The sequence below is a fragment of the Saimiri boliviensis genome, chromosome 15 (genome assembly GCF_048565385.1).
Source record: "Saimiri boliviensis isolate mSaiBol1 chromosome 15, mSaiBol1.pri, whole genome shotgun sequence".
Taxonomy (NCBI): domain Eukaryota; kingdom Metazoa; phylum Chordata; class Mammalia; order Primates; family Cebidae; genus Saimiri; species Saimiri boliviensis.
Window position 1 is genome coordinate 24,664,536 of NC_133463.1, and position 25,571 is coordinate 24,690,106.

General features: G+C 39.7%; 1 protein-coding gene and 1 pseudogene across 1 annotated transcript in view; one reads left to right on the forward strand and one right to left on the reverse strand.

The window, feature by feature from the left end:
* Positions 1-25,571, forward strand: part of KCNB2 (potassium voltage-gated channel subfamily B member 2) — a 429,896-nt gene that overhangs the window by 76,688 nt on the left and 327,637 nt on the right. The gene's annotated exons all lie outside the window — the stretch shown is intronic.
* Positions 11,222-15,328, reverse strand: LOC141581443 (HAUS augmin-like complex subunit 1 pseudogene; annotated as a pseudogene).

A 25,571-nucleotide genomic window follows, 5' to 3' on the forward strand; every position in this document is an offset into this window, starting at 1 on the left:
CTGATAACATCACAACCTCTTCTCCCAGTGCTGTTTATTGGGTAAAAATCGTTTTATTAGATATTGATTAAATGCCAAGCAGCAAGGAAACACCTTTTAATTTTAAATGTATGTATTTTATAGATACAGAAAGAGATCTATGATGTCTTATATTAGCTTCTACCATTGAAGGATTTGTTGTCATCCCAGAGGGTCAATGCATGATGGTAGGTGTGGAATCAGAGAGGACTTGGGTTTAAGTCCTAGCTCTACCCTAATAACACTGAATGTAGAAAAGGTTCTCAAATTGGAAACTCAAGTTCCTGTGCTGTTAAAGGAATACTCCTCACCCAAGTATATGTTCTTAACAGTGAAACGGGGATTGGGCACAGTATAGATGCCAGTCTCTGGCTGTTGTAGTTAATGGACACAATTGCTCTTTTTGTCTATGCTGAAGAGTAGGTGTATATAAGGGCGCCTGCTCTTATAGGACTTTTCTAATGAGAATTGCTTCAGGATGCTTTAAAACTGTCATTTTTTGACTAGGTACTCAAAGTCTTTCTCTCCGTTCTGTTGGTTCTGTCCTTTCTGAAAACATTTTATTTCATTTCATAAATAACTTTCTATCCCTACTCCATCCTGACAGAAAAGTTCAGAGGAGATCTGGTTTCCTTGGAGACTCAGAGATATGATAACTTAAATTTAACCACGCAGTGGCCCATGTGAGCTGTGTGGCTAAATGCTGAAATACTTTTGAGGGATCAAAAATATCAAAGAAGCCGAGGCTATGTATTGTCCCTGGAAGGCAGGACCCTATAAGCAGGTGATAGAAATGGCTAAGGAAGCAGCATCAGTCCACACCACAAGAAGAGACCAAACCTCCCCACATAACACCCACTGCCTGAGCAGGTCCTTGGACTCCACATTTGCCATAGGTAGGAAAAGAAGGCCAGTCCAGAAAATAGTAGCATGGCGCTCCTTAGACCTGAAACTAGCCCCAAGTCCACCTTTTACTAATTACATACAGTGGATGCATCATTTGTTTTCTCTGAATCTCAGTTCCCTTATCTGCAAAATGAAAATCACAGACCTGTCTGTCTCTCACAGGGTAGTTATCAGAATGAAATAAGATGTTGTGTGTGAAAGCACTTGGTAACCTGTGGTTCTGCTGACTGCTGCATGGCTCTGAAATCACACACTGAGAGGCATACAAGGCCCAGGATGAAGCAAAGACTCGCTTTAATCCCCTGTAGTTTGGCTTCTCAGTTGTGCAAGATTTCCCTAGGGCATTGGTTTAAAATAGAGATTTCAAGGCTTCACCCCATAAATTTCTAGTTTATCTGGCCCATGGTGGAGACCAGAATCTGCATTTTAAACAAACATATGGGTAATTGGTTAAAGCTGGTTGATTCCCTTGGGCCACATTTTAAAAAATGCTGTTCTTCCTCATAAGAGGCCAGACTACTGGGAATGGGTGTGTTTTGGGAGATTACTAAGAAATAAATAACATGGAAAATTGTATATTACAGGCTGGAAACTTTGATTTACTCCTGTACTCTAAAATTTGGAAAGTTTATAAAAAGTTGAATAGGGCAAAAAAGTTTTTAAAAAGATTTTATAAACCTATAACTTGGCTCTTCTTTGCCCAAATGAGGCACAGTTTTTTTTAAGGTGAGTAAATGAAATGAATAGAAGAAGGAAGAAAGTCAGATAGGGTCAACTGATTTATTCTCAGTAGTCTTTAAGCTCACGGCTGAAGGTATTATAATTTGCTTTGGTAAGTTTTTTAAGTTAGTGAACAAAAGATAAGTTTAAGTTGAGCAGAAAATAATTTATTGTTTTTGAAATGCTGGATACCCTGTTCAGGAGTATCTCAATTTTTAACTATCCCCAATTAATGAAACCTAAGGCTACCTACCTATAGACAAGGAAAAAAAGATTTTCTGCAGTACATGAAGAGATTCAGGCATTTTAAGGTTCTCAATCATGTCACCCTTTCTCTCTTAGGTTTTATGTTAAAGGATTCCTTTTGAATTTGTGCATTTTGTTGAAATTAAGTGAAGGGCCTTTCCAAATTGTCAGCTTCTATTTCTTGCCCATTCAAGCTTCCACTTAGAATAGCTATAAAATTAGATCTGCAATGGAACTATAGCTGTAATTTTAAAATCAATATGGATTTTGATTGTGCAAGTGACATGCTTATGGGGAGTGGAAGCTCACAACAAAGCAATGCCAAATATAATAACCTCATGAGTGTTAAGGGTCAGTTTTACCAGGCTTTTTTTTTATTCCAATGTTTATGAAATTTTTAAATCACCGAAGTCAGGCACATCTCAGCCTGTGTAAAATTCTCCAGCTCTTAGGCTTTTTTCTTTTTTCATTCAGGTCTCAGTTCATATATTTAATGTAAGTCTAAGGGTTCATCAAACTACCCCATACAAAGGAAACCCTTTCAACTCTATCACATTTTTTTGGCTTCATTTTCAAAGCACTGCCTGAATTTTCCATCACTTTGTTTTATGTAGCACTGTCTGATATTTTCTTATCTGTGTATGTATTTGTTTACTGTCTTTCGGTTCCCATGAAATGCAAAGGTTATCAGAGCAAAGACTTTTGCCAATCTAGATTATTGCTCTTTCTAGGACCTGAAGCTATAACTGGAGCACAGGGAGAAAATTAATAAATATTTACCGCATATATTAAGAGGAGGAGTTAACATAATAGTCAGGGTTTTGCCAGGGCTCTGTGTTCTGTACTTTGCCAATTACTGAAATCTGATGGAGAAAGAATAGAGAGGCTTAAATGGATCTCACAGCTCTTATACATTCCTTAACTAAATGGCTTCCACATTCCTCTCTCTCTTGTAACACTGTGTGGCTTCACACCTTGAACCAGGTGTCTGCTCAGCTGTGATTTATGCAGGCAACTTCCAAGTGGCAGTGAAATAGTGACTAAATAATTAAGGGTCACAGATGCATCTATGAGGCCAGGGTCAGGGGAAAATGGTCTGTGCTCTTTCCTTTCCCTCTCTTCCCTCCGCTTTTCTTAGCTAGGAGGTATCCTTGTGTCACTTTCTGCCTGCAAGCTGTATAATAATTTTGATCTAATCCTCCCATCTTTCCAACATGAAGATTCCTGCCCAGTGTCTGAGTAGTATTTTGGAAGAAAACACTATTTTTTTTTTTTTATAAAATGATGGACAGCTCTTCACAAAAACATTAATAATTTTCTTTTAATAACAGGAATATGTGCGATTGTGGGTTTTTTTTAATTATTTTTTATTTTCTATTATTTTTTATAGCATTTTAGGTTTTGGGGTACATGTGAAGAACATGCAAGATTGTTGCATAGGTACACACATGGCAGTGTGGTTTGCTGTCTTCCGTCCCCTTGCCTGTATCTGTCATTTCTCCCCATGCTATCTCTTCCCACCTCCCCACCCCCCCGTCCCTCCCCCATTTCCCCCCAATGGACCCCAGTGTGTAGTGCTCCGCTCCCTGTGACCCTGTGTTCTCATTGTTCAACACCCGCCTATGAGTGAGAATATGCGGTGTTTGATTTTCTGCTCTTGTGTCAGTTTGCTGAGAATGATGGTTTCCAGGTTCATCCATGTCCCTACAAAGGACGTGAACTCATCGTTTTTGATGGCTGCGTAATATTCCATGTGTATATGTACCACATTTTCCCTATCCAGTCTATCATCGTTGGGCATTTGGGTTGGTTCCAGGTTTTTGCTATTGTAAACAGTGCTGCTATGAACATTCGTGTGCATGTGTCTTTACAGTGGAATGATTTATAATCCTTTGGATATATACCCAGTAATGGGATTGCTGGGTCAAAAGGGATTTCTATTTTTAGGTCCTTGAGGAATCACCACACTGTCTTCCACAATGGTTGAATTAATTTACATTCCCACCAACAGTGTAAAAGTGTTCCTATTTCTCCACATCCTCTCCAGCATCTGTTGTTTCCAGATTTTTTAATGATCGCCATTCTAACTGGTGTGAGATGGTATCTCAATGTAGTTTTGATTTGCATTTCTCTAATGACCAGTGATGATGAGCATTTCTTCATATCTTTGTTGGCCTCATGTATGTCTTCTTTTGTGAAGTATCTGTTCATATGCTTCGCCCATTTTTGAATGGGCTTGTTTGTTTTATTCTTGTAGGTCTGTTTTAGTTCATTGTAGATTCTGGATATCAGCCCCTTGTCAGATGGGTAGACTGCAAAAATTTTTTCCCATTCTGTTGGTTGCCGATTCACTCCACTGACTGTTTCTTTTGCCATGCAGAAGCTATAGAGTTTGATTAGGTCCCATTTGTCTATTTTGGCTTTTGTTGCCATTGTTTTTGGCGTTTTGGTCATGAAGTCCTTGCCTACACCTATGTCCTGAATGGTTTTGCCTAGATTTTCTTCTAGGGTTTTTATGGTGTTAGGTCTGATGTTTAAGTCTTTAATCCATCTGGAGTTAATTTTGGTGTAACGTGTCAGGAAGGGGCCCTGTTTCTGCTTTCTGCACATGGCTAGCCAGTTTTCCCAACACCATTTATTAAACAGGGAATCCTTTCCCCATTGCTTGTTTTTGTCAGGTTTGTCGAAGATCAGATGGTTGTGGGTATGTTGTATTTCCTCTGAGGCCTCTGTTCTGTTCCATTGGTCTATATCTCTGTTTTGGTACCAGTACCATGCTGTTTTGATTACTGTAGCCTTGTAGTATAGTTTGAAGTCTGGTAGTGTGATGCCTCTTGCTTTGTTCTTTTTGCTTAGAATTGACTTGGTTATGCGGGCTCTCTTTTGGTTCCATATGAAGTTTAAGGTGTTTTTTTCCAGTTCTGTGAAGAAGGTCATTGGTAGCTTGATGGGAATAGCATTGAATCTGTAAATTACTGTGGGTAGTATGGCCATTTTCACGATGTTGATTCTTCCTAACCATGAACATGGAATGTTTCTCCATCTGTTTGTGTCCTCTCTTATTTCGTTGAGCAATGGCTTGTAGTTCTCCTTGAAGAGGTCTTTTATGTTCCTTGTTAGTTGTATTCCTAGGTATTTTATTGTCTTTGTAGCAATTGCGAATGGCAGTTCGTTCTTGATTTAGCTCTCTTTAAGTCTGTTACTGGTGTATAGGAATGCATGTGATTTTTGCACGTTGATTTTGTATCCTGAGACTTTGCTGAAGTTGTTTATCAGTTTCAGGAGATTTTGGGCTGAGATGATGGGGTCTTCTAGATATACAATCATGTCATCTGCAAATAGAGACAATTTGATTTCCTCCTTTCCAATTTGAATACCCTTTATTTCTTTTTCTTGCCTGATTGCTCTGGCTAGAACTTCCAGTACTATATTGAATAGGAGTGGTGAGAGAGGGCATCCTTGTCTAGTGCCAGATTTCAAAGGGAATGCTTCCAGTTTTTGCCCATTCAGTATGATATTGGCTGTTGGTTTGTCGTAAATAGCTTTTATTGTTTTGAGATACGTTCCATCAATACCTAGTTTATTGAGGGTTTTTAGCATAAAGGGCTGTTGAATTTTGTCAAAGGCCTTCTCTGCATCAATTGAGATGATCATGTGGTTTTTGTCTTTGGTTCTGTTTATGTGGTGAATTACATTTATGGACTTGCGTATGTTGAACCAGCCTTGCATCCCCGGGATGAATCGTACTTGATCACGGTGGATGAGCTTTTTGATATGCTGTTGCAATCGGTTGGCCAGTGTTTTATTAAAGATTTTTGCATCTATGTTCATCATGGATATTGGCCTGAAATTTTCTTTTCTTGTTGAGTCTCTGCCGGGTTTTGGTATCAGTATGATGTTTGTCTCATAAAATGATTTGGGAAGGATTCTCTCTTTTTGGATTGTCTGGAATAGTTTCAGAAGGAATGGTATCAGCTCCTCTTTGTATGTCTGGTAGAATTCGGCTGTGAACCCATCTGGACCTGGGCTTGTTTTTGGTGTTAGGCTCTCAATTGCTGCCTCGACTTCAGACCGTGTTATTGGTCTATTCAGGGTTTCGGCTTCTTCCAGGTTTAGGCTTGGGAGGATGCAGGTGTCCAGGAATGTATCCATTTCTTCCAGGTTTACTAATTTATGTGCATAGAGTTGTTTGTAATAATCTCTGATGATGGTTTGCATTTCTGTGGAATCTGTGGTGATATCCCCTTTATCGTTTTTTATTGCATCAATTTGGTTATTCTTTCTTTTCTTTTTTATTAATCTGGCTAGTGGTCTGTCTATTTTGTTGATCTTTTCGAAAAACCAGCTCCTGGATTTATTGATTTTTTGAAGAGTTTTTTTTGTGTCTCTATTTCCTTCAGTTCTGCTCTGATCTTAGTTATTTCCTGTCTTCTGCAAGGTTTTGAGTTTTTTTGATCTTGCTCCTCTAGCTCTTTCAATTTTGATGATAGGGTGTCAATTTTAGATCTCTCTTTTCTTCTCATGTGGCACTCATTGCTATATATTTTCCTCTAGAGACTGCTTTAAATGTGTCCCAGAGATTCTGGTATGTTGTGTTTTCGTTGTCGTTGGTTTCGAAGAACATCTTTATTTCTGCCTTCATTTCATTATTTATCCAGTCAACATTCGAGAGCAAGTTATTCAGTTTCCATGAAGCTGTGCGGTTCTGAGTTAGTTTCTGCATTCTGAGTTCTAACTCGATTGCACTGTGGTCTGAGAGACTGTTTGTTATGATTTCTGTTCTTTTGCATTTGCTGAGGAGTGATTTATTGCCAATTATGTGGTCAGTTTTAGAGTAGGTGTGATGTGGTGCTGAGAAGAATGTATATTCTGTGGATTTGCGGTGGAGAGTTCTGTAAATGTCTATTAGGTTTGCTTGTTCCAGGTCTGAGTTCAGGTCCTGGATATCCTTGTTGATTTTCTGTCTGGTTGATCTGTCTAATATTGACAATGGGGTGTTAAAGTCTCCCACTATTATTGTGTGGGAGTCTAAGTCTCTTTGTAAGTCATTAAGAACTTGCCTTATATATCTGGGTGCTCCTGTATTGGGTGCGTATATATTTAGGATCGTTAGCTCTTCTTGTTGCAGTGATCCTTTTACCATTATGTAATGTCCTTCTTTGTCTCTTTTGATCTTTGTTGCTTTAAAGTCTATTTTATCAGAGATGAGAATTGCAACTCCTGCTTTTTTTTGCTCTCCATTTGCTTGATAGATCTTCCTCCATCCCTTTATTTTGAGCCTTTGTGTATCCTTGCATGTAAGATGGGTTTCCTGGATACAACACACTGATGGGTTTTGGCTTTTTATCCAGTTTGCCAGTCTGTGTCTTTTGATTGGGGCATACAGTCCATTTACATTTAGGGATAGTATTGTTATGTGTGAATTTGATACTGTCATTTTGATGCTACCTGGCTGTTTTGTTGGTTAGTTGATGCAGATTTTTGATTGTGTTGATGCTTATTACTGTATGATATGTTTTTGGAGTGGCTGGTACTGGTTGTTTCTTTATATGTGTAGAGCCTCTTTCAGGAGTTCTTGTAGAGCAGGTTTGGTGGTGATGAAATCTCTGAGTGCTTGCTTGTTCACAAAGGATTTTATTTTTCCTTCACTTATAAAGCTTAGTTTGGCTGGATAGGAGATTCTGGGTTGAAAGTTCTTTTCCTTAAGGATGTTGAATATTGGCCCCCAATCTCTTCTGGCTTGTAGGGTTTCTGCTGAGAGATCTGCTGTGAGTCTAATGGGCTTCCCTTTGTGGGTAACCCGACCTTTCTCTCTGGCTGCCCTTAGCATTTTCTCTTTCATTTCAACCCTGGTGAATCTGACGATTATGTGCCTTTGGGTTGCTCTTCTTGAGGAATATCTTTGTGGTGTTCTCTGTGTTTCCTGGATTTGAATATTGGTCTGCCTTGCTAGGTTGGGGAAGTTTTCCTGGATAATATCCTGAAGAGTATTTTCCAGCTTGGATTCATTCTCTTCATCACATTCAGGTACACCTATCAGACGTAGATTAGGTCTTTTCACATAGTCCCACATTTCTTGAAGATTTTGTTCATTCCTTTTTGTGCTTTTTTCTCTGTTCTTGCCTTCTCTTTTTATTTCATTGAGTTGATCTTCGACCTCTGATATCCTTTCTTCTGCTTGGTCAATTCGGCTGTTGAAGCTTGTGCATGCTTCACGAAGTTCTCGTGTTGTGTTTTTCAGCTCCATCAATTCACTTATATTCCTCTATGCTATCCATTCTCATTAGCATTTTGTCCAATCTTTTTTCAACGTTCCTACTTTCTTTGCGTTGGGTTAGAACATGTTCTTTTAGCTCACTGTAGTTTCTTACTACCCACCTTCTGAAGTCTGATTCTGTCATTTCATCACCCCCCTTCTCCATCCGGTCTGGTTCCTTTGCTGGTGAGGAGTTGTGATCTCTTTTAGGAGGAGATGTGTTCTGGTTTCGGGAGTTTTCATCCTTTTTGCGTTGGTTTCTTCCCATTTTCGTAGGTTTATCCACCTATTGTCTTTGTAGTTGCTGTCTTTCAGATTGGGTCTCTGAGTGAGCTTCTAGTTCGTGGATGCTGAAGTTACTTCTTTTTTTTTTTTTAAGCTTTCCTTCTAACAGTCTGGCCCCTCTGCTGTAGGACTGCTGAGGTCCTCTCCAGGCCCTGCTTGCCTGGGGATTACCTGCAGCAGCTGCAGAACAGTAAGGGTTGCTGCCAGGTTCCTCTTCCACTATCTTTGTCCCTGAAGGATGCTCGCTTACTGTCAGTCCGTTCTCTCCTTTATGAGGTGAGTCTTTGGATCTATGGGGGTCAGGGAGCTACTTGTGGAGACAGTCTATCTTTTACTGGGGCTTAAGTCCTGAGCTGTGAGCTCCGTTGTTCATTCAGAGCTGCTGGGCAGGTATGTTTAGGTCTGCTGCAGCTGAACTCATAAAGCACTTTTTGTTCCCAGGTGCTCTGACCCGGGAGTTGGGGCTTTATGAGTTTCCGTTGCGCTACTGCCTTTTTTTATTTTTCTTTCAGGTCTGACCCGCCCAGCTTGCAGCACACCTAGCCACTGCCTGCCCGCAGAGGCTTTGCTGAGCTGCTGTGGGCTCCTCCCAGCTGCCCTGCGCTCTTCCCTGCAGTCCTGTTTATATGGGTGTAGTTAGAACTGTCTTGTCAACGGTGGCCCCACCTCTGTTATGACGGACTCTCTCTGTTGTGGCAGGTTGCCTCGGCAACGGTGGGTTGCCTCGGGGACGCCTCAGTGATGGCGGCCCGCCTCCGTAGTGGTGGAGAGTCTCAGTAATGGTGGAAGCCCCACCCCCACCGAGTCGGACCATCCGGGTTCAGCTGTGCTTGGTTTGAAGGGCTCAACCCAGAGGGTTTCCAGTTACTGTTTTTGTTTTCGTTGTTGTTGGGGGTGGGGGGCTGGGACCAACCGAGCCTGATCACCTGGCTCCCTGACTCAGAGTCTTTTCTTTTAAGTTGAACGACCCCACGTTCCAGTAGCTTGTTGAAAAGGCACCGGGATCTCCCCCCCTGTGACTCACTGAGTCAGCTCAAACAGCGGAGCCGGCTCCTGGCAGATTTTTTGCCTAGGAATCTCCTGGCCTGGCTCACTATTTCAGATGAATGGGCAACTCTGCTGTCTCAGGGCTCCGATCGCCAGCTAAGAGGGCTCCCAGACCAGTGGCTTTTGTACAGAGAACCGCAGCAACAGGTAGTGGTCACAGCAGCCGCGCGGGCGGAATCAGCCCCGTGGGGGCCAAAACAGCCACACCGGCCTGGACTGCGGTGCTGGCAACCCCTCTGCCTCAGTATCTCCTGGTCTGTGGGCAATAAAAATTCGTTTGGAAATGCGGCGTCCACTCACCCTCTGCACTTTCACTGGGAGCTGAAGTCCTGAGCTGTTCCTAGGCGGCCATCTTCCCAGCATTCCAAGAAAACACTCTTATTTCCAATTCCAAAACAAAGGTAGTCAGTGATGTTTGTTGCACAGAGAAGAGGAAGGTAGGCAAGGACAGGATTTGGGGTGGAGACAAGAGAACATTGTTTTAGAAAGGCAGGGCTTTGGTGCCCAAATCAGATTGTACTGCCTCCTCCATCCTACTCCAGAGAGACTTCAAGAACTCTCATCTTTGAATGGCAGGATCAACTTCCATGCCCTGAAGGTCCTCACCTATTCAACATGGAGCAGAAACCAGTGCATTTTGTCAGTATAGGCTAGCATCACAGAAATGCAAAAAATTGACAGTAGACTACATCTCTCTTGATTAGTGGACATTTTTACAATAGACCCTTAATTATACAGTCACTATTTCACTGCTACTTGGAACTGACCCTGTTTGTCTTAGTCATTCAGGTCGCATGCCTTCCCCTCACTTGTAAACTCTCCATCTAGTGGTTTTCCCAGACACTAAATTCCCCCACCACCCTCCCCAAAGAAATAAACAACCAATTAAAAATAGAGCAAATTTTGGCAAGTGCTGTCTACAGCCTATTTTAGAAAACACACACCATAATATTATCTAAGCAGCGTCTGAAGCTCTTTAGCAAGGGATATAACTATGTGGTGGAATGACTTCAGGGCTCACAGCATGGAGCTTCGGCAGTGACATCTGGAGTCTTTCATTATGTGGTTGCTGGTGCTGCACAGCCTCCCACTCACCTTGGTACCTACACACACTGCTGTTTCTCCTGCATCTGTATGGTGGGGAAACTAAAAATACCCGCTGAGATGGCAATGTAGACTGACGTTAGCTCATAATCCTTGCAAGCTGCACATGGGTATTAAAAAAAAAAAATCACAAAGAACTAATGTACCAAGTGATTCAGGTTTCTGTGGGAACTAAAAACAGAGAAGTAGGTTCAAGATTAAAATCAAATAGTGCCCCCAAATTGTGTTTTGAGGTATTGTACCCTTAGAATCAGAGAAACTCTCCTTTTTCTTGCTCATTAATTCACACTATTAGTTTAAAAATCCAGTGTTGCTGTGTTGTCATCTATCCAACTAGTTGATAAAACCACAAGATTTTAATAAACATAAGTTTTTATTATTTCATATACTAAATTTTTATTATTTTATATAATATTTTGTATAAAATATTATTTTATATATTTTGTATATATAATTGTATATTTGGACACAAAAACTGCTATACATAACAAGAAACCATGACTTGATCAATTATGAATTATCATATCTTCTAAAAACACAGAAATTACATTATTAAGCAATTCTAAGAGGAAAAAATAAGTCTGTAAAGTTATATTTAATTCACTTTTTTTGTGGAAAATGATGTTTATGTTACTTTGGTCACAGTTCTATTGTGTCTACTTTCTTTGTAAGTTCAGCTTTGGTGTTACGTAATTCACTCTGCTTCCTCAATTTTCACTTGAGCAAGAGATGGAGTCAGCATTAAATCTAAATAGAACTCCATTTTTTTCTTCAAAGGTATGGTCTGTCGTTTTAACTCTGTCAGTTTTTCTGATACCGCTACTAGGGACTGATGAAACGGAGAAGCATCCATGCCTCTGGCTGAAAGTTGCTCCTCTGCAGCTTGGATTCCAAATCTGAACTCTTCTGACTTCACTTTTAGAAAATCTCTGCTCTGAAGATGACTATCAACTTTGGCCTTGTCCAAAGACAGTTGCAACTCTACTTTCTTGAGATCCTCTTATAGACATTTTTTCTAATACTAAAGTTGTGGGTAGATTTTTTCAAGATTTTCCCATTCAATCTTGATTTCTTCAGTTTGAGATTTCATTTGAAAAAGATCAAATGCCAGATTACTCACTAGCAGAGATAAACCTAGCTAGTGAGGTTATCTTTTGTTTCAAGGGCCATGCGCTGTCAACCAAAGCATACAGATATCTGGAACCAGTGCTGGAGAGATTGGCAGGGGAAAAATTCACACTCTCGTGAGAAGGTATTGAAGAGGCCTGGCTTCTGATTCATATTCACTTGTTTCAAGTCATGTATTACCAGGTAGACATCGCTGTCCTGGACCTTGTTGCATTCTAAAAGGTGATGTAAAATCTCTGGTTCACAGGGTCACCTCATACTATGGAATGGGATTATCTCCTTTTTTTTTTTCTTTAACCACACAGCAACCTGTACCTCTTTCTCCTCCTGGGGCTCCATAGCTGCCACTCCTGCCACTTCACATGGAACTCCTTATGGTAGAAGTTCTCTGCAAGCCCCTTACTAATTTTCATTTCAAGAATATTATTATCTTCAAATTTTATTTTATCTAAATCTCATCATGCACAAAAAAAGAGTTGTTCAATATTTTGCGGTATACAGACATGGTCAGTTAGCTTCAGGCAACAAAATAATCTTCAAAACTGCAACAGTAAAATAAGTTTCAGAACCATTTGGTTGATAATGACTTACTAAAGGACTTAATTATTCATTGGAGGTATTGATGCCTTAGAGCTGTGCTATCCAGTATGGTTACTACTGAACTCTTCAAATGTAGCTAGTCTGAATTAAATGTGCTGTTAAGTGAGAAATACACAGCAAATTTATTTTGAAGACTTAGAATAAAAAAGGAAATAATTCGTTTATAAATTCTTATACTGTGCTAAAATAATATTTTGAATATACTGTGAATAAAATGTATTATTAAAATTAATTTCACCTGTTTATATCTACTTTTAAAAATACCTCTTCCAAAAAGATTAAGTCTGTTTCTATTACATAGCACTGCTTTATCTGGTCACCCTACTGGGAAGCGGTTAAAATACAATGTTGCCAAGCAAGACAGAAATCTAACAAGCAGTTTACATGTTCTGCCAGAGAACTTGATCATTGTTTCTTCAGAATCTACTGCAAAGACACCTCCTGAAGAGGCCATTTTATAGCACATGCTGATTCAAACCTGAATCCCTCTTCTGCCAGATCAACCATATCACTTAGTGCTATCTAGAGTGAGTTAATGGATCTTAAATTACTGGAACTAAAGGATTCAAATGAACTAACATGTGCAGTAGAGGGAGATGTTTCAGTGCCCTCTGAAGTTTGTCTGTGATAAAGCCCACTGTCCCTTTCTAACTGAAACATTTCCCTTTAGCAGCATTGTTATCCAAGGTTGGAAGGTCTTCCAGTACTACATTTTATTTTATTTCATCTTTACGAGTTAAAGTTTCACTCTTGTTGCCCAGGCTGGAGTGCAATGGTGTGACCTCAGCTCACTGCAACCTCTGCCTCCTGAGTTCAAGTGATTCTCCTGCCTTAGACGCCCGAGTAAATGGGATTAAAGGCACCCACCACCACATCAGCTAATTTTTGTATTTTTAGTAGAGGTGAGGTTTCACCATGTTGGCCAGGCTGGTCTCCAACTCCTGACCTCAGGTGATCAACCCGCTTCAGCCTCCCAAAATGCTGGGATTACAGGCATGAGTCACCACACCCAGCCAATACTACATTTTAGATACATTAATTCATTGGATTACATTTTAGGCCCTTAGACACAAGTGAATATGGTCTCTGGACTTTTCCTGAGACTTTTTTCTTTTTCTGTGAAACCTAACCACCTGGTTCGTGAATATTCCAGAATAGGAAATATTAATATAAAAGTAATTCTGTTTATTTGAGTCTTCCTTTTGATACAAGAAAAGACCACAAACTTACAGGAATGCATTTTTAAAACAGTCCTGCTAAAATATGTACATTTCATCTCTTAACCTTTCTGACCTGTATATTTTTATTTGTTCCAAATGATTCAATCCCAACATATTAGTAATGATTTCCCATACATAGCAAAAAGCTTCTGCCATCTGGTGGTATATGTGGAGGATGTGGCAGTCAAGATCCCCAGCAGGATCAAATCCCCAGTCTAGATCTCAGCTTCCAGATCTGTTTTCTCCAAAAAATTGAAAGATGGAATGAAGTATAACAACTCGATACCATCATTGGTTCAACTAATTGTTCTTTCTCTTGCTTCCCGGAAAGTTAGTTTTGTCTTTTTATACCATAGTAATGACTTCACTTGACTTGAATATTTCCATGCACTTGTTTTTATTTATTACTGATTTATAATTTTTTTAATGTTTGTGGGTACATAGTAGGTGTATATAGTTATAGGGTATGTGACATGTTTGGATATAGGCATGCAGTGTGTGATAATCACATCATGGAGAATAGGATATCCATCCCCTTGAGCCTGCACTCATTTTCATTAGTGGTCATTTTGTTTTTACAGAAATAATCTGGCATTCACACCACAGTTTTAATAAAATTTATACTAAAATTTTCAATTAATTACACAAATAAAATAAGGATCTTATGAAATCTGTGGCATGATTTCATCATCTTTGAAACTGATTTTGAAAAGTTGTCTCCCAGTTTAGTGTTGGAAGCTGGTTTTCATACATCTAGTAAGTGTTCATGGTGTTCATATAACCTCAAGCATAGGCAACATTTCCCTCTCATGGTATTTTGCCTGCCTAGACCCTTAGACAAATTATTTATAGTTAACAGTTTGCCTTTTAAAATATAAGTTTGCAATATCTATAATCGATTTTTTAAAAATCATACTGTCAATTAGTGCATGTTTCATGAGTAACTATGACAGTACCAAGCCCTCTGGGAAATGTTGGGGATAAATTGATAAATAAGATATCAATCTAATCCTTACGGATTATATACTGAAAATAAACAGTGTTTGACTTTTCTTAGGGCTTTGTTTTGTTCTGCAAAATAGGAATCAAAATGTTTGCATAGTTTCAATGTTACAGACACTGTAAGTGGTATGAAAGTGATTTCAGAAGAAAAAAAGCCCTACACCTCTGTAATTAGTCTTCCAAATAATGTCTACACAGTCTTTCACTGTAATCCAAGAATATTGAGACTAGTTGGAGCATTTCTTGACCTTCCAATAATAGGTACCATTCAAACATGATATTAACATAATCTGCCATAATAAAGAACAGCTGAAATAATGTGATATGAATATCATGATCAACCTTGATGGAATAAACATCTTCCTACAGATGCACAGTGAGATGGGGATGAAAGTCCTTTTTCTGTGTCAAGCTTCCAAAATGGTTAATTTATTAATCTGAATACTTTAGGCAAATTTTAAAGAAGGAATAAAGAGGGATGTGAATAATCTAGATAATTAAACCCTACTGTGCTGCTGCTTTGAAAAGTCTACAGTTTATATCATAAGGATTATGTAAGAATCTCTTAAGAGAGCTTATTGTTTAATTGTTCTGGTCTATATAGCAGTGTTAAGTAAAACATAACGCATATTCACCAGAATTTGGTTTGAAGTGGGTCTGTCTTGGACCACTATCTACTAAAGGGCTCCATGCATCTTAGTTTCCTGTAAGAAAGTACCGTAGTAAAGGTCTGAGAGCCCCCAGACACCAGCGCTTCTGTTTGGGATCTGTCCCAGCTCTGACTAGAACTCGTCATGTGAGTTTATTCAAGACACCATCTACCTGAGCTTGAATTTCTCCATCTATAAAATAAGGGAGTGGGCCCCAAATTCTGATTTTACAAAAATTAGAATACGATAAGAAGGAGGAAACTGGAGGTTTACAAATATCACTTCTGTGTGTCTTTATTGACTGGGTGTTAATCATGCTGCCATTTCATTGCAGCATTTTTGTTGTAAAGATTTCTGTTCTGTTCCAGTCATCCAGAGTCAATCAATGTTGAGGTTAGCTTTCTCTGGCTGTATTGATTGGGTGAAAGTTATCCCCAGAGCTGAAGGAAGCAAATAAATTCCTTCTACCTACTTAAATAGTAGAGATGCCTGTCACAGTTTAGGGGCATTTCTCACAATTTGCCCTTCTGGAGTTGTTTTGATTCCAGGAGTACAGGGACTCAACTCTAGCTTTGAAGAGGAGGGCTGGAGATGAGCAGAGGGAGATACAAGGAAGGAAGCAGCTCCAAGGACATAGTGGGGAAGAAAATCAAGTGTCACTTGTTGAAACACAGTGGGTGGAGATGGAAGAGGCAGGAAAGCGAAGGCTGTGATCTACAGTTTCTGGTTGTTCTGATAGAGGACTTTGGAAACCAAGCCATCTGGACATATTTCAGAGACAATAAAGAATCGAAAAAGGTTTTACAAATAGAAGGAAGGTTGATAGGATATCAGGGGAAAATATGATTGATGACCTTGTGAACTAGTTTAGAGGAACCAGGCTCCCAGCACACAGGAGGCCTTGACCAGATTAAAAAGATAATTCATTTGTCACGTGTCAGAGCATGGAATCTGTATTTCAGGGTTAGATTGGAAATAAGAAGAAAATGGCTCTTGGAAACAGTATATTCGTATTATGAATAGGGCCTCTTCAACAATGTCTGACTGAATTTACAAACTCTTTTTTCTATTTCTTATGTTTTTATGAAAGAAGGTATTTGGATCCCTATTGGTTGGATACTAAATTGTTGGTTTAAATGTGTTTTTCTTAAATAAATACTAAATCTTATGGTTAATATTTTCCTTCCTGGCTATATTAAAAATGCTTCAACTGTATTAGCTTAATTTATTATCATGACAACCACTGCAGGTAGGTCCTTTACTCTCCTTATTTAATGCATGAGAAGATGGATTCATAAACAAGCCAGGTACCCCAAATCACAGTTGTGAAGCATCTGACCCACTGAGGGTGGCCCCAAAGACAGACTGTCATTGGCACAAATGTTCTTTCTGGCTTCTGCTTTCTTAGTTCCCTCATGATTACCCCTTTCTTTCATGGACCCCCAGATGCTCGAGAGCTTCCTGATCAGTGCATAAGCATATGTTCATTAGTTAAGAGTGCTTATGCCGGTAGGTAGCTTATCTACAAATCGTTACTAGAGACAGAATTAGAAGCCATACCTCCTCTTTTTTCTACTCACTCTGCTCTTCTGTTTAAATTAATCAAGTCTCTATAATCTTCATATTAGTTAAATACTTAAACATAAGCTATTTTACAAATACATGCTAAGTTCTTAAATATTTTCATTCTGCCTAATGCATGCTTGGCTTTCTGTAACAGTGTCTCAGTCAAAGCATATGGAATTGGATAGTTCGGGTAGCAAACTTCTCCAATTAACTATATGTTCAGAAAACTGGGAAAACATCCTCAGAGAAGAAGCACATATTAAGTGCCTTTTCCCTGACAGATTTTACCCTACCACAGGATGTCAACACTTTGTGCTTAGGGAAGCACATTTTCAACAACAAAAAAGAAAACATTATGATTCTGTGGTACACTGTTATGTCTCTCAAACCTTTTTTATAAGCCTGAGATGGCTTTTAACAAATGGTTTTTGCTCAGAGGTGTGGCTTTCTTTTTTATTAAAGAAGGAATGGAAAATCTGCTAATTATAATGGAATAATGGACTCAAAATGTAGATTAACCCTATGTGTGCACAGTAACGAGATACTGTGATTCTACATTCTTTGTTCGGTCAGCACATCATATTGTGCATTGCAATGGGCAGATTCATATGGCAGTCCCCATGACACCCACTTCCTAGTGTTCACATGTGGATGGGGCCTATGACTTGCTTATAAACAACAGAGTAGAGCAGAGGCAGTGGGATGTCCTTGGTTACGTCATATAACACCGCAGCATGTGTCTTGCTGGAGCCTCTCCTTGCTGGTTTTGAACACGCAAGCTGCCATGCTGGGCTGCCCATGTTGGGAACCCACCTAGCAAGGAGCTAAGGTGGCCTCTTAGGGCTGAGGGAAGCCTCCAGCCAACAGCTAATGAGAAATAGAAGCCCTCAAGATGACATCCATTAGGAACTGAATTCTGCCAATAAAAGCAGATCCTTTCCCCATCAAGCTAGGCACCAGCCAACAGACACTTTTCCAGTAGCCTGCTCAGACACTAGCAGGAGACCCGATCAAGCTGTGTCTAGACACTCCTGACCCACAGAAGCTGTGAGATGCTAGGCCTCTGTTGTTTTAAGTCACTGAGTTTGTGGTAATTTGTTATATAGAAACAGGAAACGAACGTAGGCACCCTTAGTATTCCAGATACATGTTGAAAAATTGGAAATGGAGCAGTGAACAAAACCAAGTCCCTGTTCTGAGGAGCTCGTATTTCAATAAATCTAAAAAATAGATATTGTAGAAGCTTTAATTCATCTCAACTATAATTTCAAAGTAAAAACCTCAGTGGTCCCAATATGGGAAAGAAAAATTTGCTTAAAATATTTATTTTTTATTTTTATTGTTTTCCGAGACAGTCTTATTCTGTCACCCAGGCCAGAGTGCAGTGGTGCAATCATAGCTCACAGCTCACTGCAGCCTTGACCTCCTGGGGTCAAGTGATCCTCCCACCTCGGCCTCCTAAGTAGATGAGACTACAGGCTTGTGTGACCATGCCTGGATAAGTTTTGTAGAGACAGGGTCTCACTTTGTTGACCAGTCTTGTCTTGAACTCTTGGGCTCAAGTGATCTTCCTGCCTCAGCCTCTTAAAGTGCTGGGATTGCAGGCATGAGCTACTGCACCCAGCAAAACGAGCATTTCTTTTCTGGTCCAAAGGAAGAAAAATAATGCTGAACATATCTCAGCACTGACTTACCAGGTGATATTATTCAAGGAAAGAATAGAGGACAGAGGTTGTCAGCTACAGAACACGAGTTCTCCATGGGCCCTAGCTTTAGAATCAGAACTCTGCAGTCCCATGATAATGCAGTTATATGATACATGTCACTATTAACAACAACAAAAAAGATACCAAAAAGCTTAAATACGTAACTGCCAAAAGTCACCAAAATAAGAAAAGCAATTTCAAAATCAGCCTAGTGATTCGATTTCTATAGAAAAACTGTTGTCTAAAAGAAAACCTAGAATTCATTCTGCATTTTCAGAAGATTAAAGTCACATTTATTAAAAGCATGTATGTTAGTGCTGGCGTTCAGGCAAGAGAGCTAAGAAGGGCTTGAATTTCCACACAAGCTACCTGGCTTTATAAGCAGCCCCAGAATGCCCAGGCACACAGGCCACAGTACACCCTAGGCCCAATGTCCAGCAAGTTTGAGCTGACAGTGGGGGGACCAGGAGCCTGTACTGTATTCGAGAAACAGCAAAGCTAGTAAGGTCACATTCTATGGGATAGACTTAAATGTTTTCTTGGAATTAATATGTAATACACAGTGTACAAATATATTCTAAATGTACACTGCTGTACAAATATATTCTTATATGTACACTGTGTTGCATGCAGTTAAATGACTAACATTTCTACTGTGGTGTACAGAAGGAGTTCATAGAGCAAGCTCTTGTTGAATTGCAATTATGGTTATTAATAATATATATTGAGCACTAGTTCTGTCTAGACATTGTGTGGAGCACTTTGATATGTTTTTAATTTTATTTTCTTAAAATGATTATATCCCTATTGAATAGAAGAGGCTAAACCTTAGAGAGCCCAAGACACATACACAAAATCCAACAATGAGAAAATGTTGGGGTCACGGTTTTAATTCAGGCAGTCTGGTGGCAGCACTGGTACCCTTGACCACTATGCATGTCACTTCCTGTTACTGTGACAAGCACAGTGCCAGACGCCATGTTCTTTCAGTTGTTCTTTATAACAACCCTGAAGTCTTTCATGAAAGCAGATTTTTATGGAGAACAGGATACAAAAACTTGAGGATTGCAGATGCTGAATCTTCTTTAGAAAAGGAGTTCACTAGGAGTGAAGAAAAAAGCAGAAGGGATTTACCCTAATGGCTACCAGAGATATTAAGAACACTTTCTGGTGGTCTCAGATTTGAATTTTTTCTGTATAACTAATCACGTTTTCTATCATTGACAACCTTGTGTCTAACCTAGAAACAGTAGAAAGTATACGGTCCAAAAGCAAGGTACCATCATTTCTGCTCTATATTTATTTTGAAAATTGGAAATTGTCCCAACACATTTTGATACATTAGAGAACAATTTGAGCATAATGAAAATGTCATGCATCATTTTTATCCATGATAACACTAGGTAAATGCAGAAAAATGCATCTAGCTAAACAGAGCTGTATAGGAATGTGCAGATTGCATACAAGCTCACACCTCAAACATCTGCAAGCTACCTCTGCTCACCATGTGTTCTGAGCCGCACCCATCTACATCTGGTATTAGAACTTTCCTTCTGACTTCAGATAGCCTTCCTTCCGTACTTCACAATGACTTAACAAACTGCAGCCTTTTGACACTCACTTCTGCAAGCAAACTCCAGTTCTTTTTCAAGATAAAATATAGTATTATTGTAGCATTTGTATATTTCTTAACCATTTAGCATGTGTAAAACGTTATTTTTATCAGGTTTTTAAGAAAAATGTTTCCCTGATTAAGTATTTTGGTTTTTTGTTTTGTTTTTGTTTTTGTTTTTTTGAGACAGAGTCTTCCTCTGTTGCCCAGGCTGGAGTGCAGTGGCACAATCTCGGCTCACTGCAACCTCTGCCTCCTGGGTTCAAGTGATTCTCCTGCCACAGCCTTCTGAGGAGCTGGGACCACAGGCATGCACCACCACCACACCTGGCTAATTTTTGTATTTTTAGTAGAGACAGAGTTTCACCATGTTACCCAGGCTGCTCTTGAACTCTTGGTCTCATGTGATCCACCCGCCTTGGCCTCCCAAAGTGCTGGGATTACAGGCGTGAGCCACTGCACCCAACCACTGATGAAGTTTTTGAGGGTCCCATTTTTCTGATGAGTCCTGTGGGATTTTTTATAGATGATGCATAGCCCAGTGATTTTTAGGAATGCGTGTGTACGTGTGTAACTTTATTGGAGAACTGACTTTATTGTCCCTTATTGTGTAGATTTTCCCCATTAGGGTATGTGTGTGTCATGCACTTGAAGGAGTAGCTGGTAATTATCTGAAGTACTCTTTACACAGTGGTTTAGCAGGTTAGCAGATTTTTACCAAGAATAAAGAGCTAACCATGCATCAAAATAACACTTTTTAGGAGAATTTCTAGAGGATAGCCCCAAGGAATGATGCTGACTTCATTCTTTATTAAAGTTGGTATCTCAGGAGAACTCACACTGATAAATACGTGTTGCTCCGGTGCCTTGGGAAGGAAGCTTCCAGATAGTGAGGTTCTCGCCTGTGCATGCCCCATTTCATCCTTAGATCTAGCTAATATTGGGAGTTGGTGGATTTCTCTTAGGATCAACATTTGGGAACAGGCCTAGCCCTCCTCCCTGTACACATCCACTGTTGAATAACAACCAAATGACAGCCTTACTCTGCGGTTAAGGCCTTGGCTGGGTAACCATGCCAGCTCTCTCTTCTTACCATTCTAAAGTCCTGCATGCCTCCCTTCCTCCACTTCAAATCTTCAGAAGTATATCCATGGCTTTTTGAGCTATGTGCAGCCCCAGAATTTGTGAAAGCTATAAATGTAATGTACTTACAGTTTATGCAGTAAATAAATGCTAATATAACTGAGGAGTGTCAAACCAATTGTCGGGAAGTGAATGTAAGACAGTGACACCACAGACAAAAAAGAAGACATTTGAAGTATTCATGTCACACAATAGTCTTGATGTAGAGAAAAACCAGGTGTGGTTAAGTCTTGGTAAGAAATCCATGACTTCTGAAAAATAAATTGAACTCATTCTCAAAGAAATGCTGAAGAGAAGATTCAGTGTTAACAATGGGAAGAGTCCCAGTAGTAGGAGGAATAGCCCCCACAGTGGCTGGTAACTCCTTATTGAGAGGCACTGATGTCACCTGAAGTTAATCCCAACTCCACTTCCATCAGTCAGGTAAGCTCGCCCCTTACGGGAGTTCATGCCTTCTAGAAACTCCACACTTAACAATCTTTTCTCTCATTCTATCTTTGTTTTACACAGTATCCCAATGGAGAACAAACTTCTCTTCCAGAATTTCCAAAATAATAACAATAATGCAACAGTCAGCCTTATTGGTGTGGCCTGAGTCTTATGCCAGCCCTGGGCTAGTCATGATGGCTGGTGTAGCTGGAGAAATGTGATGCTCTGATTGGCTACACCTGATTCACATGCTCAGTTGGAGCCAAAGAAGGAATCGTTTCACTTGGATCACATGAACTGAGAAAAGAAGATAGCAGTTTCTCAAGGAAAATTTGAGGTGCTGTCACTAGAAGGAGAATGAGTTCTGGACAGGCAAGAATATCAGATGGCTCCTCTAAGAGCCTCCTAAGCCAGGCTCTGTGCTAGGCGCTGATCCTGTAACAGTGAGCATGAGACAGAGTCAATGCCCTCCTCTAGTTTGTAGTGATTTGGATATTCATTCAGTAAACACACAGGTTAGGAAACTTAGCCTAGAGAAATGAAGTCACATTTTTCAACATTGCACAGCTGGTTAGAGCCAACACAGTGTCTAGAAACTTTAAAATCATAGCCAATATCAATATGCCATCTTGCCTTACTCCTATAGCAAGCTGACCTATTTGAAGCATGGTTGTCTGTCAAACACACAATTGTGTAGGATATTACTGTTATAGCCAATTGTATGCTGGAATTGACTCAACCAACTGGTGCAAAATTATCATGTACATCTCTTTCCTACTAAGCATTCAGTGAAATAATGTTGGTAGCTTGAAATTAGCTATGATGGTATTTACACTATAGAAATTGGCAACCATCACTGTGAGCTGATTGTTACACCTTTACCGACATACTACCAGTTACCATGGTTATAAGAATTTAGACTTCAAGCAAATTTCTTTTCTTTTCCAGGATACTTAATAAAATTCACATAATTATTGATATAGATGGATAGATGTGACAGGTCAGGAAGTTCTTAAACCACAGATTTTTTTGTTTCTTTTTTCTTCCATTCTACTCCCAATCCCAAGGTCTTTAATCTTATACATTTAGTACAATGTATGTTTTATTTTCGTATTTGGTGCATGTTGATCAAAGTGAAACCACAGGTGAGAGGAAACTACTGTACCATAAACTAAGCAGCTTAAACAGCAGAAATTTATTGCCTTGCAATTCTGGAGGCAAGAAGTCCTAGATCAAGGTGTTGGCAGGGTATCTCTATTAGTAAGGCATCTGCAGGTAACACATATGAATTTTCAGCATCAGACTTGACCTTACTAATACTCATTTTTTAGCATAGCAAACAGACTAGACTTTAGCTATGTTCTTCTTAATTGCCCAAATTAGTGGCCAATCACCTATACCTAATGTTTTCAACTATCAGATTTGTTAGCATTGTCCTTTATACTAACATGCATTTATTTTGGTAAAATGGGAGAAAGAAGATACATCAACACCTTGATAAACTTAACTCCAAAAGGAACCTTTATTCCAAACCTTTATTCCAAAAGAATAAAGGGATTTGTATCCATTTTTGTGGCTACTGTCACGAAGTGCAGTAGGCCCCCCCTTATCTTCAGGGAATGTGTTCCAAGCCCCCCAGTAGATGCCTGAAACTGTGGATACAGTATGCCTGAAACAATGGCTGCCTGAAACGTACTGTATACAGTATGCTTTTTTTCTGTACATAGATGCTTATGATAAAGTTTAATTTATAAATGAGGCACAATAAAGATGAACAACAATAACTAATAATAAAATAAAACAATTATAATAATATACTGTACTGCAATGAAAGTTATGTGAATATGGTATCTTCCTCTCTCTTTCTCAGAATATCTTGAAAGTCACTCTACATACCTAAGGGTAACTGAAACTCCCGCAAGTGAAACCTCAGATCATAGGAGACTACTGTACCACAAACAGAGGCTTAAGCGATGGAAAATGTATTGCCTTGCCATTCAGGAGGCAATAAGCCCTAGTTCAAGGTGTTGGGAGGGTTGGTTCCTCTTGCAGGCTGTGAGGGAGAAATCTGTTTATGCCTGTCTCCTAGCTTCTGGTGGTTTGCTGGCAATCCTTGACATTCCTTGGCTTCTGTGACATCATTCCAGCTCTGTATTCATCTTCACAAGGTGTTCCTGCTGTTTGCGTCTCTGTGTCCAAGTTTCCCTTTTTGTATAAGGACATCAGTCGTATTGGATTAGGGCACACTCTAATGACCTCATTTTAGCTTGATTACAGTGGTAAAGACTGTATTTCCAAATGAGGTCACATTCTCAGGTACAGGGGTTAAGACTTCAACATATCTTAGTTGGGTGAACCCAATTCAACCCATGACAGTATTGCAATTAAATTGTTAAATTGTCACACACTAATATCAATAGCTAAAATGTTCTTTGTCAAGGTAGAGTTCTAACAAGTAAATATTTCATTCCTTTTGAAAAACAGCTATTCTTACTGAGTTGATTTCCATATTATTCAGAATGTCTTAAGGACCTGGTCTTCAGCCTTATGCTCTTTGTTGAAATGCAGCATTAATTTTAGGACAGGGCTCAGCCAACTCAGCCCACTGCCTTTTTTGTAAGGTCTGCAAGCCTAGAACAGTTTTTACATTTTCAAAGGGTTAGGTGGGCCTGGCATGGTGGCTCATGCTTGTAATCTCAACACTTTGGGAGGCTGAGACAGGAGAATTTTTTTGATGCCAGGAGTTCAAGACCAACTTGGGCAATGTGGCAAGATGCCCACCTTTAAAATAAGATTTGTTTTTTCTTTAATTAATTGGATATGATCACATGCACCTGTATTCCCTGCTACTTGAGAGACTGAGGTGGGAGGATCACATGAGCCCAACAGGTCAAGGCTGCAGTGAGCTGTGTACATACCATTGCACTCCAGCCTGGGAGATGAAGTGAGACCCTGTCTCAAAAATCAAAAGATGAATATTTCATGAAGTGAAAATTATATAAAATCCAAATTTCAGTGTTGTCAATAAATAAAGTTTTATTGGCACACAGCCACACTCTTTTATATGCATATTGTCTATGGCTGCTTTCACACTACACAGGCAGAGTTGCAGAGTTGCAAAAGAGACCTTTAGTCTGCAAAACCTAAACTATTTACTCTCTGGCAATTTACAGGTCAAGTTTACTAACCCCTGTTTTAGCATGCTAATTTTGTTAACTGTACCTCACTCACGACTAATTGCTGCTGCTCCAAAATGGCACAGCCCAGTCACTGAAGCAGGTTGGCATGAGGCTGCTGACCTTCATGCCGTGAGGGGAGTGTCTTCAGTCATAAATTAAAGCATCATCATGATTCTGCCTATTCTGTTACCATCAGCAGAATCACACAGCTAATTAATGAGCATTTAATTAGAAAATGAAACCAACACTCTTAAGGAGCATGCTTAATATTCCGTCTACAAAAGTGACTGCTGGCATCAAAGGTGTGTGGTCATTGCCACCTCCAACCCCCACCCTATATGGCAGCATTTTATGTCTATTTGTTAAATATACATGCCACGTATAACTTTCTTCTTGAAATAACTTAGTTCCATTGAATCCACTGGAATTGTATTTAATCCTTTCTGTATTAGTTTTCTATTGCTGCTAAAGCAAATTACCACAAATTTTGCTGCTGAAACACCACAAGTTTTCTGTCTCAGAGTTTTCCAGGCTAGAAGTCCAGTGGGCTTGACTGGCTTCTCTGTTCTAGGTCTCACAGAGTGAAGTCAAGATGGCAGCAGGCTACGTTTCTTTCTGGAAACTCTGCGAAGAACCTGCTTTTGTGCTCTTTCAGGTTATTGGCAGAAAGAGGATCTGATTTCTGCCAACAATCTGAAGGAGGGTGGTGGTCCCTGCTTCCTGGCTGGCAGTGGGTGGGAGCCTATCTTAAGGC